Source organism: Mytilus galloprovincialis, chromosome 14, assembly GCF_965363235.1.
Source record: "Mytilus galloprovincialis chromosome 14, xbMytGall1.hap1.1, whole genome shotgun sequence".
NCBI lineage: Eukaryota > Metazoa > Mollusca > Bivalvia > Mytilida > Mytilidae > Mytilus > Mytilus galloprovincialis.
Window position 1 is genome coordinate 33,464,474 of NC_134851.1, and position 12,434 is coordinate 33,476,907.

General features: G+C 32.2%; 1 protein-coding gene across 1 annotated transcript in view; it reads right to left on the reverse strand.

The window, feature by feature from the left end:
• LOC143059097 (uncharacterized) overlaps positions 1 to 3,129 on the reverse strand; it is a 41,365-nt gene extending 38,236 nt beyond the window's left edge. The window contains exon 1 of the mRNA XM_076232586.1: positions 3,000 to 3,129. The gene's annotated coding sequence lies outside the window, so the exon portion shown is untranslated. The remainder of the gene's footprint in view (positions 1 to 2,999) is intronic.
• Positions 3,130 to 12,434: the final 9,305 nt, after the last annotated feature.

The window sequence follows — 12,434 nt, forward strand, 5'->3', positions numbered from 1 at the left end:
CGCATATGAATATCCCAAATACTGGTTAAGGAGAGATAACTCTCATAAAAGTATGTTAACTTTACCAAACGTCTTGGCCATACCAAACTGACATATAACACTCATGGCAACAGGTTTATTACATTGAAACTACATATTTAAAACATACGACTGTACCACTTCATTCATTACATGCAAGCAAGTATATGAAATATTGCTTTCTCAATTTCTAGACAGGTATTTGCTTGAAAATAATTATAGTCATTTGTATTAAAAAAGGTCTATTAAGTCAAGAGTACCCATCCTCCGCGGTGGTGTATAAACGCATGTCATACACTCATCGGTAGGTTGCACATTTATCCTGACTTGTATATTGATTAACTTCATGATCACCGTGTAGAAAGCCACATGTTGGTGTTTAATGCTGTGTATGATATACGATTGAAGAATTAGTCAAAATACGTTTCGTTCTTTTTTTTTCTTTTTTTTTAGAGAGTGTTATTAGTACCCAGCTGCACAGAATGTACCAATCCCATTAATATGAAAGCAGATGTCGGTTGTGCTGTTCTAGCTAAACTTAAACTCTTCTTATATGTAATGGTCAAAGATGTGGAACTTTGGAGCAGGGTGCTGGTTTTGGTTTAATTTTAATAAGTTTAAATATAGTAAAATAATGATAATTTACGAACAAAAATATATTTTAAAATTTCAGTTAGGTAATATGATTGTGACTTAATAACACGGGTAGATATCGCAGAAATCCTATTTGAAGAGAAGTGTTTACTTATTTCAAGTTTTTTGAAAACAATGTGGTATTTTGACAACATGATAAGCTATGAGCACCGCACAAATGTGTGCCTTGCAATTTTCAAATATATAAATACGAAAATAAAAAAAAATAAAAAAAAAAACAAAAAAACTATCATAATGCATAGTTTTTTTTTTACTTACTTTCAATACCAGATTGTGATATAGCAGGATTTAATGCGTCTTATTCACGTTATGGTCTTTAATCGAACGAAGAATTTTCACTGGTGAATATTCAACGATATCGTTCAACAAAATATATGCTTTAAAGTTTACTTCAAGGAAAATTAATATCTACTACTAAATGAAGAAACTTCCCTTATCAATATATGCATTTACATTTGCACATGAAATATAGGGCAATATAACTTGCTTTATAAATCACAGTAGTGTCGTTCCAGCAGAAAGTTCTCCATTTATAACATTAAACATGTTTATATGAGGATAAATCCTAACTATGATTCTGCCTATCGATAATTTTATTTTGACATTGCACAAGTCATGTCTTTTTTCAAAAATTGACTGTTCATAGCGATGAAATACTAAATCCATGCGATGTGTTTTGATTGATTTTAGTCTCACTAACTGCTAGTACTCTCAAATCATAGTTTCAAGTTGACCTGTTGACCTATTGACACAATTTGTAAAGCATTTTTGCTATCAAAATTTGTGTTTGTTTTGTGTTTCAAATTTATATCTAGTCTCACTATTTTTTTTGTACCACCTTTGATAAGTGTTTAGTATTACGATATTTTTTCACTTCTGTTATTTCAATTTGGGCAACCAAAATAGTTGTTAACAATAATGTGTCCATAGTAGACTGGTGCCCCACTCGCACAATCCTTTTCGCTTATATGACGCGCGGAAAAGTGACCGGATCGTTCATTTAAAAAAAAAAATGACGAATTTTCAGTACACCCACGGAAATGCAGTTGTGAGTGTTTAAAATATAGTTTGTAGGATTTATGAGCCAGAACATAAATAATAAACACGATTTAAATCTTTTTTGAAAAGATTAAAATAAATTCAATTCCGATTTTTGTACAGTTAATGTGCGACTGCATACAGTGTCAGAGTTACACATTTCATAATATTTTTTTCCTATTTTCTGATCGCATTGAGATCTGCAAAAGGGACTTTTTTTTAAACTTTAATAATAACTCTAAAGAAAATCACAGCTCCTTTATTTTTATATATAACATTGTTTCTACAAACTAAATTCAATCAGCGTACATGAAGTTCATTTCAATCCTGTTACTGCTATTTAAATCAGCCGGTTTTTTTCCCTGAATCATCCTGTATCATCCAATCATAAGCCGTACCAAAGAATTCTATTCTGAGTACCATCGTCGGGGAAAAAAAAATTCCGGTAAAATCTAAATAAATCAGTAATTTAGCTCTTATAACCATTTGCAGATGCAATACCGCTATCAGCAACAGGACAGACATAAATGTAACAGGATAAACTTAATGTAGTGATATTTATAAATTATAGTTGATCATCTCAACGATATTGACATACTCGCTTGAGCCGGGACGGCGAAAGCGAGAATAGCAATCGAGTTGAGATGAGTTTAACTATGCCGACGTTGTCAATTTCATGTCAATTTAGTTAGCAACGTCACGTGCCTCCTCAGTTTCTAGCGATAATTTTCCAGCTCAATCGAGTAGCAAGATAAATAAGTTGACTTGACATTGTCAGATAATAAAATGAAGAGGGCGAAATGTCTAAAAGAGAAGTATTTACTCTTCAAAACAATCTTAATGGCTACGAAAAACAAGCTAAAATTTTATCAAAACTTTTCTTAATAAAATGTCTTTGTAACATCCATATGGTAACAGGACTGGAGGGACAAAATATTGCACCACCTATCAAACAATCTTCCAATATATTCTTGTATGACGTTATCAAGATTGCAACTTTTAATATGTTGTAATTACTTAATTATGATCATGGGGAGGACTGTTTGAAAATGTAAATGTAATTTCAAATCAATTTAGCAATTTCTAAAGTCGACAATTTTTGTTTAAATGACCCATATATTTATCATAACACGAGGCGTTTTATTTAACGTCCTTGATCTGTTATTCTAAACGAACGTGACTGTGTAGCTTATATACCCCCGCTGCAGAGCCAATTAAAATCACGAACTGTTAAGCATTGCAAATTCAAACAATGAAATATGGAAATAAATAAGATTATTCAAACTTACTAAGTACTGTAACAATAGGCTGTATATTTATATCCAAAATACGCGGCTAAATGTCTTCCTGTTTTTTATTGGTTGAAATGACAGGTGAGGGATAGTGTAATGTACACTTCACTGATATCTTCACTAATACAAATGTGCACAACGAGGTATCGCATATGCGGTGTGTAAATCTTTTTTTGTAAACAAATACTTAAATGAATCAGTGAACTGTTTTCATAAATACTTGGGTTTTTATCGTGTTTATTTTGTATCAATTCGGTATTTATCCGGTAGGTGCAATCACCATTGACCCTAATTTTCGATAGGAATTCCACCTTTCTTTGCTTATTAATATAATTATTTAAAGACGTAAACGGTTATTTACGTATTATCCTGATATCAAACTAGCCTTTGCACTAGTAAAAGTTTAAAGCTTTTAGATTATGTATGTAAAAATACACCAAGAAATTACTGAATGAAAAAGAGGGTAACCGTTTTCGTTTTTAAGAATACGATCTATTGAAATAAGGCCGAGAAAAAAATCTGAGTTTCCGGTAACCCGACCGACCCTGTTTTTAGCCCCGACCCTAATTTTTTTATTGGATCTTCAAAAAAAAATATTTAAAAATGGTATTAACCGACCCTGTTTTTGACACAGGCTTCTGTTAATCGACATAATAAAATTTTCCGGATTTCGTTTACAATGTCAGAAAAAAAACGAAAAAAAAGAATTCCGACCTACCGATCCTATTTTTCAAAATTCTGTTGCCGGAAACACAGATATTTTCTTAGGCCTAAACAGCGTCATACGCCAACACATTGTCAATACAAAGATTACATATGTAGGGAAAACAATAAAAACCGGGTGATATTTTGAAATGAAGATTTTCCATAATGTTTTTCCTTAGACATTTTTTGGAAACTGTTGACTAGGAGTTTAAGGAAAACGTGATCGAGAAATCAAAATTATTTCTATACAACTGATTTATTTTTTAGGTAAGAAATATAAATAAGCTTCTTTTATTCCACAATATTATGCATTCTTTAAATAGAGAATATCATATTGCTTTTTCAATATCGCATCCGTATCAACCCGAGACACCAATATAATCCCAAGAGCTCTGCTCGAGGGATTATATTGGTTGATACGGTGTGTGATATTGAAAAGCGCCTTTGCAACTGCAATCGATGACGTGACGTCATGCAGATTAAGGGTGTGATAAAGCCTTTTAGTCCAGTCAATCTAGCATTTTGACCCTAACCCGAAAGTAATTGCAACAGAAGATTTTAATCTTTAGCATTATACCTAAATATACACAGAAAAAGTCCCACAAAATCTAACTTGAGGAAGACTAAAAAAATCACCATTTTAAATTCCTTCAATGGAAATTTGCATTTAATAGGAAGATAACTCTTGCAAAAAGGCAGACATATCATTAAAAATTGATACCAAATTATAACTTTACCGCTTCTTTTAATCAGTATGTATTGATTCTTGATTATTTAGCGGTCTTTAGAGTATAACAAACAACTCTAAAGGTATTTTCATATCTTTTATCAAGCTATAATCTAGATTTCGTAATTCATTAGTTGACCATTTATTGAATTTTTCAACATATCAAGGTAAAGAATCTCAAATTCAATAAAAATAATTTAGCATGTATTCTTCTTTTTGTGGTTTAAAGTTTCTTTAGATAAGTAAGTAACTGCAAAAACATAATATACAGATATAAACAATACCAAATTTTCACATTATTTTTCAATGGTCACAAAGCTTCAAATTTGTAATTTCTTTAATGAAAAATGCATGAAAAAAAAAATAAAACTACACATAACACTTCGGTTTTGTACATTTCATGAGCAGAAGATAATATGATTTAGTCAAATACAAGCTTATAACCCATCAAAGTATCAAACTTTACATAAATTTCAAGAAAATCAATCAAAAACTGACCAAAAAAGACTCAATCTTGCCAGAGTTATCTCCCCTTCCAATGTTAATTTTCATAGGAAATTAAAAATGCTAATTTTGAGTTTTCCTCAAGTTTGATTTTATGGGACTTTTTTATGTGTATATAAAGGGCATAATGCTATAGATTAGAACTAAAACATTTTCTGTTGCAATTAGTTTGAGATTAAATCTTAGTTTGACTGGACTATTTTGCAACCGTGCTGATATTGACATCATACAGCACGCTTGCAAATGATTGTATTACACATAGAATTTATCTGTATTTACTACTAACTATATGATAGATCCATCTATTCACTTTACATTGGAAACAAGTGCAAAATAATAACCATTCTTAGATATCACAACAGAGACTTTCCATAACCAAGATGTCATCACATCTATCTATAATACTAAAATTACGAGGTCCAATTTGTCAGCCGTCATCACGTAAAAACGATGAATCAAAGAATTCAACTTTATATATAACTAATATAGTACAATGCTCTTGATTAAAAATTACACCACTCCAGACCCTTTTGTTTTCCACATAGTTAATATTGCCAACAATTAAGAAGTTCCGGGTCGAATCCGATACTGTTACCTATTACCTTATCTGTACGTTCCGCATCTGACAGGCGCACCACCAAACGCTGTATTTAGGATTTAGCTATATACACGGGTCGTAATCACAGGGTTGACACTACTAAATTCAATCATTGTCACATTGTTCCCGATTGTAGTATTTTAATCAGTATATGACTTTCTAAGATGACAATACGAACAATAAAAATCTGGACTTAAAATAAGGCGTATAGGTACAACATGTACAATTTTCAATGTGTTAGCCGGAATGACGTAAACAGTGAATCAAAGATTTCAACTTTATTTATAACTCATAAAGGACAATGCTGTTGATTAAAAAATACTCCTTTCCAGGCCCTTTTGTTTTCCAAATAAAATTATTAATACCAATAATTGATAAGTTCAAGGTCGACGGGTCCAAACAGAAAGATGTTGAAAGCAGAGAAAACTGTGCATCTTTTAATCGGCATGACTTTAACAGATGACAATACTAATAAGGTTTACGCATAGTTATATTCTTTAATTCAGTCACAGACCCGCAATATCACGGGTGTGTTCTAGTAATACTAAAATTACGAGGTCCAATTTGTCAGCCGTCATCACGTAAAAACGATGAATCAAAGAATTCAACTTTATACATAACTAATATAGTACAATGCTGTTGATTAAAAATTACACCACTCCAGACCCTTTTGTTTTCCACATAATTAATATTGCCAATTATAATTAAGAAGTTCCGGATCCAATCCGATACCGATACCAATAGTATATTCACCTATTACCTATAACCTTATCTGTACGTTCCGCATCTGACAGGCACACCACCAAACGCTGTATTTAGGATTTTGCTAAATACACGTGTCGTAATCACAAGATTGACACTACTAAATACAATCATTGTCACATTAATCCCGATTTTAGTATTTTAATCAGTATGACTTTCTAAGATGACAATACGAATAATAAAATCTGGACTTAAAATAAGGCGTATAGGTACAGCATGTACAGTTTTCAATTTGTTAGCCGGAATGGTCCGTGTATATCTGCGTCCATTCGTTTTTCGTTTTGAAATATCATAAACAAAAAACAAAAAACGAAAGTGTTTTAATTTTTGCTTTTGATTTCTTAAAAACCAAAATGAAAAACAAAAGTGTTTTCGTTTTTCATTTTTGATTTCACAAAACAAAAAACGAAAAGCAAAAGTATTTTCATTTTCCATTTTTGATTCCCAAAAACTAAAATGGAAAAATGAAAGTGTTTTTCATTTTTCATTTTTGATTTCACAAAAACAAAAAACGAAAAACGAAAGTGTATTCAATTTATATTTCCCCCACACTGTTTAATTGTCATTCAAAAAATGACAATGTTGTTATTTGTCATTCATTTAAAGGTCGTTAAAGTATACATGCAGTTGTCAGATCAATATTATTTTAATCGAAGAAAATGTCGACGGATGCAAAAGTCTTTATCAATCTAAACAATAAGGGTGCGTGATCTTTACTTTTAAGTTTGGAGAGGTTAATCTAAGATAATAATACAGAAGCGTAACTAGCCTCTTTTACAAATAAAGCAAACTATATATTGTTGGCGAGGGAAGGGCTCAAGGACCCGAGAAGAACTGGACAAAATGATACAAAATCCTTCAGACCCTTTCTTAATCTAAAGCGCAAGTTTTGTTTTATCTATTTTATTATGTTCTGGTCTCGGAGCAAACTATATAGATACAGTGTAAGACTTCTAGTATTTACATGTATGAACATTATCAAAAGACATATGTAGGATGGAGAAAAAAATAACGTAATCCACAAAGTCAAGTTAGTGGCTATTGTTAGTTTAAACATATTTATTAATAGTGGATTGGAAATTTTCTCCCCGGAACGGGGATCGAACCGGGAACTTATGTTTTTGTAGTCCGATGCACTAACCTATGTATACTTTTGTATAATGAGGATCAATGGTCTAGTTCCTCGTTGAAGTCCCTCCAGCTCCTTTCAAGATGAAGAACAGGAATAAAAGCCCTGTTCATTAATAATTTGTATTTGTTCTATATATTGTGTGCGATTTTGTCCCGTGTACATTTACTCCACATCTCTTTATTTTCTATTTAGGACCTGGACACGGCTCAAAGCTAGTTTAACCCTCCAATGTTAAAGGCCATATGTTTTTTTTTTTATTTTTTGATGCCGTGGGATTGGGATTTTTAGCTTTAATGTAAACCATGTCCGGTTTTTAACTTATATTTACAGCAAGGATAGCCAGTTTTGTGTTCTGTAATATACTGTAACAGTTTAATTTTCCATGTCCGGTAGCATTGTAACTTCTCAAAACATCTTCCGAACAATATCTGGACATCGGTGTCGTGGGCATGTACACTTGCCTAACCACACATGAATGTTCTTTAGTCTTCGTAGATCTATTCCAACTTGAAGTCTTTTTGAGTCTACGACAAGCAGAACATGATATTTTATACCATTGAATATTGAAGCCATAGTCACGAAGATCGATTACTTGATTGGTGTTCCCGTTAACGTAGCCGCAGAACAAAAACGCGATCGAGAGCTACTTTTGAATATTTCTACAATTTTAAGTAGTTTTCCACTCACAAACACAATAATATTTTCAACATTTATTAAAATATTATTTTTTTTTACACTTTTTTATTTTTATGTTGTTTTAAAATATCAATTTGACTTGAATTTTGGATCCCGCTAACATGTTTAACCCCGCACTTTTAAAATGTATGTGCCTGTCCCAAGTCAGGAGCCTGTAATTCAGTGGTTGTCGTTTGTTTATGTGTTACATTTTTGTTTTTCGTTCAATTTTTGTGCATAAATACGGCCGTTAGTTTTCTTGTTTGAATTGTTTTACATTGTCATTTCTGGGCCTTTTATAACTGACTATGCGGTATGGGCTTTGCTCATTGTTGAAGGCCGTACAATGACCTATAGTTGATAATTTCTGTGTTATTTTGGTCTCTTGTGGAGAGTTGTCTCATTGACAATCATACCACATCTTCTTTTTTATATTTATATGAGTATATTAAATAAACATGTATATACCAAGCTAAGTCAGTTTATATCTTGTTTTTCGTCTGACTATACAAAAGGCGAGGAGAGCTACTTTGATAGATCAGGTTGACTGATAAGCTGTCTATATAAAGTAATGGGACAATGCATGGCATGAAGACATCACCAAATCACCGTATGCAATACTCAAAAAGACATCCAGAGCTTACCATATAGTCATCAACTACCCACCAACAGGCCGTGAGCTTTGGTTGGCTCTTAACTCAAATCCAAGAGCACAGCAAAATGTCAAAATATTCTATTCAAATTGGCCGACCTGGGAGAAAAACATTGAAATTTTCCAAAGAAATACACACACCCCTCAACTTTTAATAAGAAGATTTGGTGTTAATGCAAATGAGTCAACTATCCAACAAAGTTCAAATGTCGTGGATGTAAGAAGCAATTATAGGCAACCATATAATCTTCAACAATGAGAAAAACGTACGGTATTGTCGTCTACAATAGTCCATGAATTGAAAAATATGAAACAGTTCAATTGAGAAAAATAACGGCCTATTTTAAAACAACATGAATTACGAAAAACACATATAAAAGACATCAACAAACGACAACCACTGAACTACATGCTCCTGAGTTGGAGCAGGCACATGCAATATATTGCGGCGTTTAACATGCTTGTAAACAGCTGGGACAGTTTTGTTACAGCACAGCATAAGAACAAACTATACAAATCAGTGGAAAAGGGCTTAACGCATGAGATCGATACAAAACAGAAGAAAAAAAGAGGTCTAACAAAAACACATACCGAATGTGACAGGGTATTTTTACCTCGTTTTCAAACAATCAAAGTACTGAATTACTGAACATCGAATGACTGCTAGTTCTTTTGGATTGTCACAAGCACTTGTCTCAGAAAAAAAATCACATCTATATACCTGAAAGTGAAGTTAATGTACAGATATAATTTTTTTGAAACTCAGTACACATATTCTATATTATATGATCTTTTTAATTTTAATGCCAAATATAGAGTTCTGACCCTCAATTCCACGGTCCACTAGACATGAAAAATGATAGTGCGAGTGGGACATTTATGTACTATGGACACATTCTTATTCAAATACTTTATTAAAGAAGTCAGTAAATTTACTACAGATAATTACGGAAGCGTATTAGCGCCACACATTTTTTTTTTTTATTTTTCTTCCTAGGTTTGCGTTATAACGCAAAGGTTGGTTTATAACGCAAACATTTGCGTTATAACGCAAACCTTTGCGATATAACGCAAACCTTTTGCGATATAACGCAAACCTTTGCGTTATAACGCAAACCTTTGCGTTATAACGCAAACATTTGTTTTATCTTATTTCTTATTTAAGATTCAAAGGAAACAGTAGTTATTAATGGAGGAGGCTGGATATAATAAAATTTATCACCTTTGTAGTAATTGCAAAGTAAACTGCTTGAATAATTAGATCATATCAATGACTAATAATGAGCAGAATAATATAAGAAGATGTGGTATGAGTGCCAATAAGAAAACTCTCCATCTAAGTCACTATTCGTAAAAGTAAACCATCATAGGCCGAATTACGGTCTTCAACACGGAGCATTGGCTCACACTAAACAACAAACTATAAAGGTCCCCAAAAACGATATCCAAGTTACTACTAGTATATATATTACAAAGAAAATTGAATAAATTGAGGTTATACCTAAGAAAAAAATCAACCCTGCTAATATAGCTATAACCGAATATAAAATATACTTCCAAAGTAAGCTCTCGTTTGAGAACTGTGTAAAGTAGGTTACATTCAAACAAGCTACCCTTTGGCAATAAATGTATAGAATGAAGATGTTTTATTAATAAAATTATGTTCTCTCTATTCAAATTGCTACCCAAGCATCTTAAAAATACTTCATTATATTGAAATGAAAATTCAATGACTTTCTATCAAAGAATCTTGATCATATTCTGAGATTTAAAAAAAATGTTTCCTTATTAATAATTCATTTTAAAGCAGAAAGATCATTTTGTCTATTTGACTTGGAGGTTTCACAATTGTATGACATTATTTTTGATCTTTCAATTTTAATATGACTATATACTATATCTATTTTCTTGTTAAATTATATACTTTTCTGATGCACAAATCAGTCTTAATTTATGTATAATTGCACTTCAATTATTCCATTATTCCTATGCATATTTATTACAATGATTTGGCCTTGTATGTATGTTTCTTTTTTTATCTACTAGTAAATCACATCCGAAATGAATGACAGACGGACATATATACAAAACTTAATGAATAATTGAAATAAAGATGTTTGCGTTATAACGCAAAGGTTTGCGTTATATCGCAAAGGTTTGCGTTATAACGCAAAGGTTTGCATTATAACGCAAAGGTTTGCGTTATAACGCAAAAGGTTTGCGTTATAACGCAAAAGGTTTGCGTTATAACGCAAAAGTTTGCGTTATAACGCAAAGGTTTGCGTTATATCGCAAAGGTTTGCGTTATATCGCAAAGGTTTGCGTTATATCGCAAAGGTTTGCGTTATATCGCAAAGGTTTACATAAAAATGTGTGGCGCTAATACGCTTCCGTAGATAATACTACATTTGTAAATTTGACGAACTAATCTAATTAAAAGGTATATCTCTGATTTTGTTATACTTATGTGTATGAGAAAATTAATATATATATGAATTTTAATAAGATTGTTGAACGAACGCGTTCAATCATAGGATTTTATTCTTGTCAATTTTTCCGAGCAGAGCGAGTCGAAAACAATTAAATAGACGTCTTTCAAGCCAAAGTTAATATGTTTTCTATACACACATTATGTTTTTATTAAACTTGGTAATCAATTATTAATCAAAAATACAGTCTTAGATAATAAAAAATCATGAAATATTTGGTCTAGTAATAAAAAAATCACACAAAAAAACAGTAGTTGTCGTTTGTTGATGTCGTTCTCGCTTCTCGTTTTTTAGCTCACCTGGCCCTAAGGGTCAAGTGAGCTTTCCTCATATCTTGGCGTCCGTCGTCCGTCATCGTCCGTCGTCGTTACTTTTACAAAAATCTTCTCCTCTGAAACTACTGAGCCAAATTCAACCAAACTTGGCTACCATCATCATTGGGGTATCTAGTATAAATATGTGTCAGGTGACCTGGCCAACTAACCAATATGGTCGTCATAGCTAAAAATAGAACATAGGAGTAAAATGTAGATTTTGGCTTATATCTGAGACACCAAAGCATTAAGAGCAAATCTGACATGCGTTAAAATTGTTTATTAGGTCATTATCTATCTGCCCTGAAATTTTCAGATGAATCAGACAACCTGTTGCTAGGTTGCTGCTCCTGAATTGGTAATTTTAAGAAAATTTTGCAGCTTTTGGTAATATCTTGAATATGATTATAGATAGAGATAAACTGTAAACAAAAATAATGTACAGCAAAGTAAGACCTACAAATAAGTCAACATGATCAAAATGGTCAATTGACCCCTTAGAAGTTATTGCCCTTTATAGTCAATTTTTAACAATTTTCATAAATTTGTACATTTTTACAAAATATTTTCCACTGAAACTACTAGGCTAAGTTCATTATAGATAGAGATAATTGTAAGCATCAAAAATGTTTAGTAAAGTAAGATCTACGAACACACCACCATCACCAAAACACATAGACCAAGGTGAGCGACACAGGCTCTTTAGAGCCTCTAGTTATATATATAGTTTAGACCTTTGGTTTTCCCGTTTGAATGGTTTTACACTAGCCATTTTGGGGGATCCTTATAACTTGCTATTCGGTGTGAGCCAAGGATTCGTGTTGAAGAGGGTACTTTAACCTATTATAGTTTCCTGCTACACACTGTGACTTGG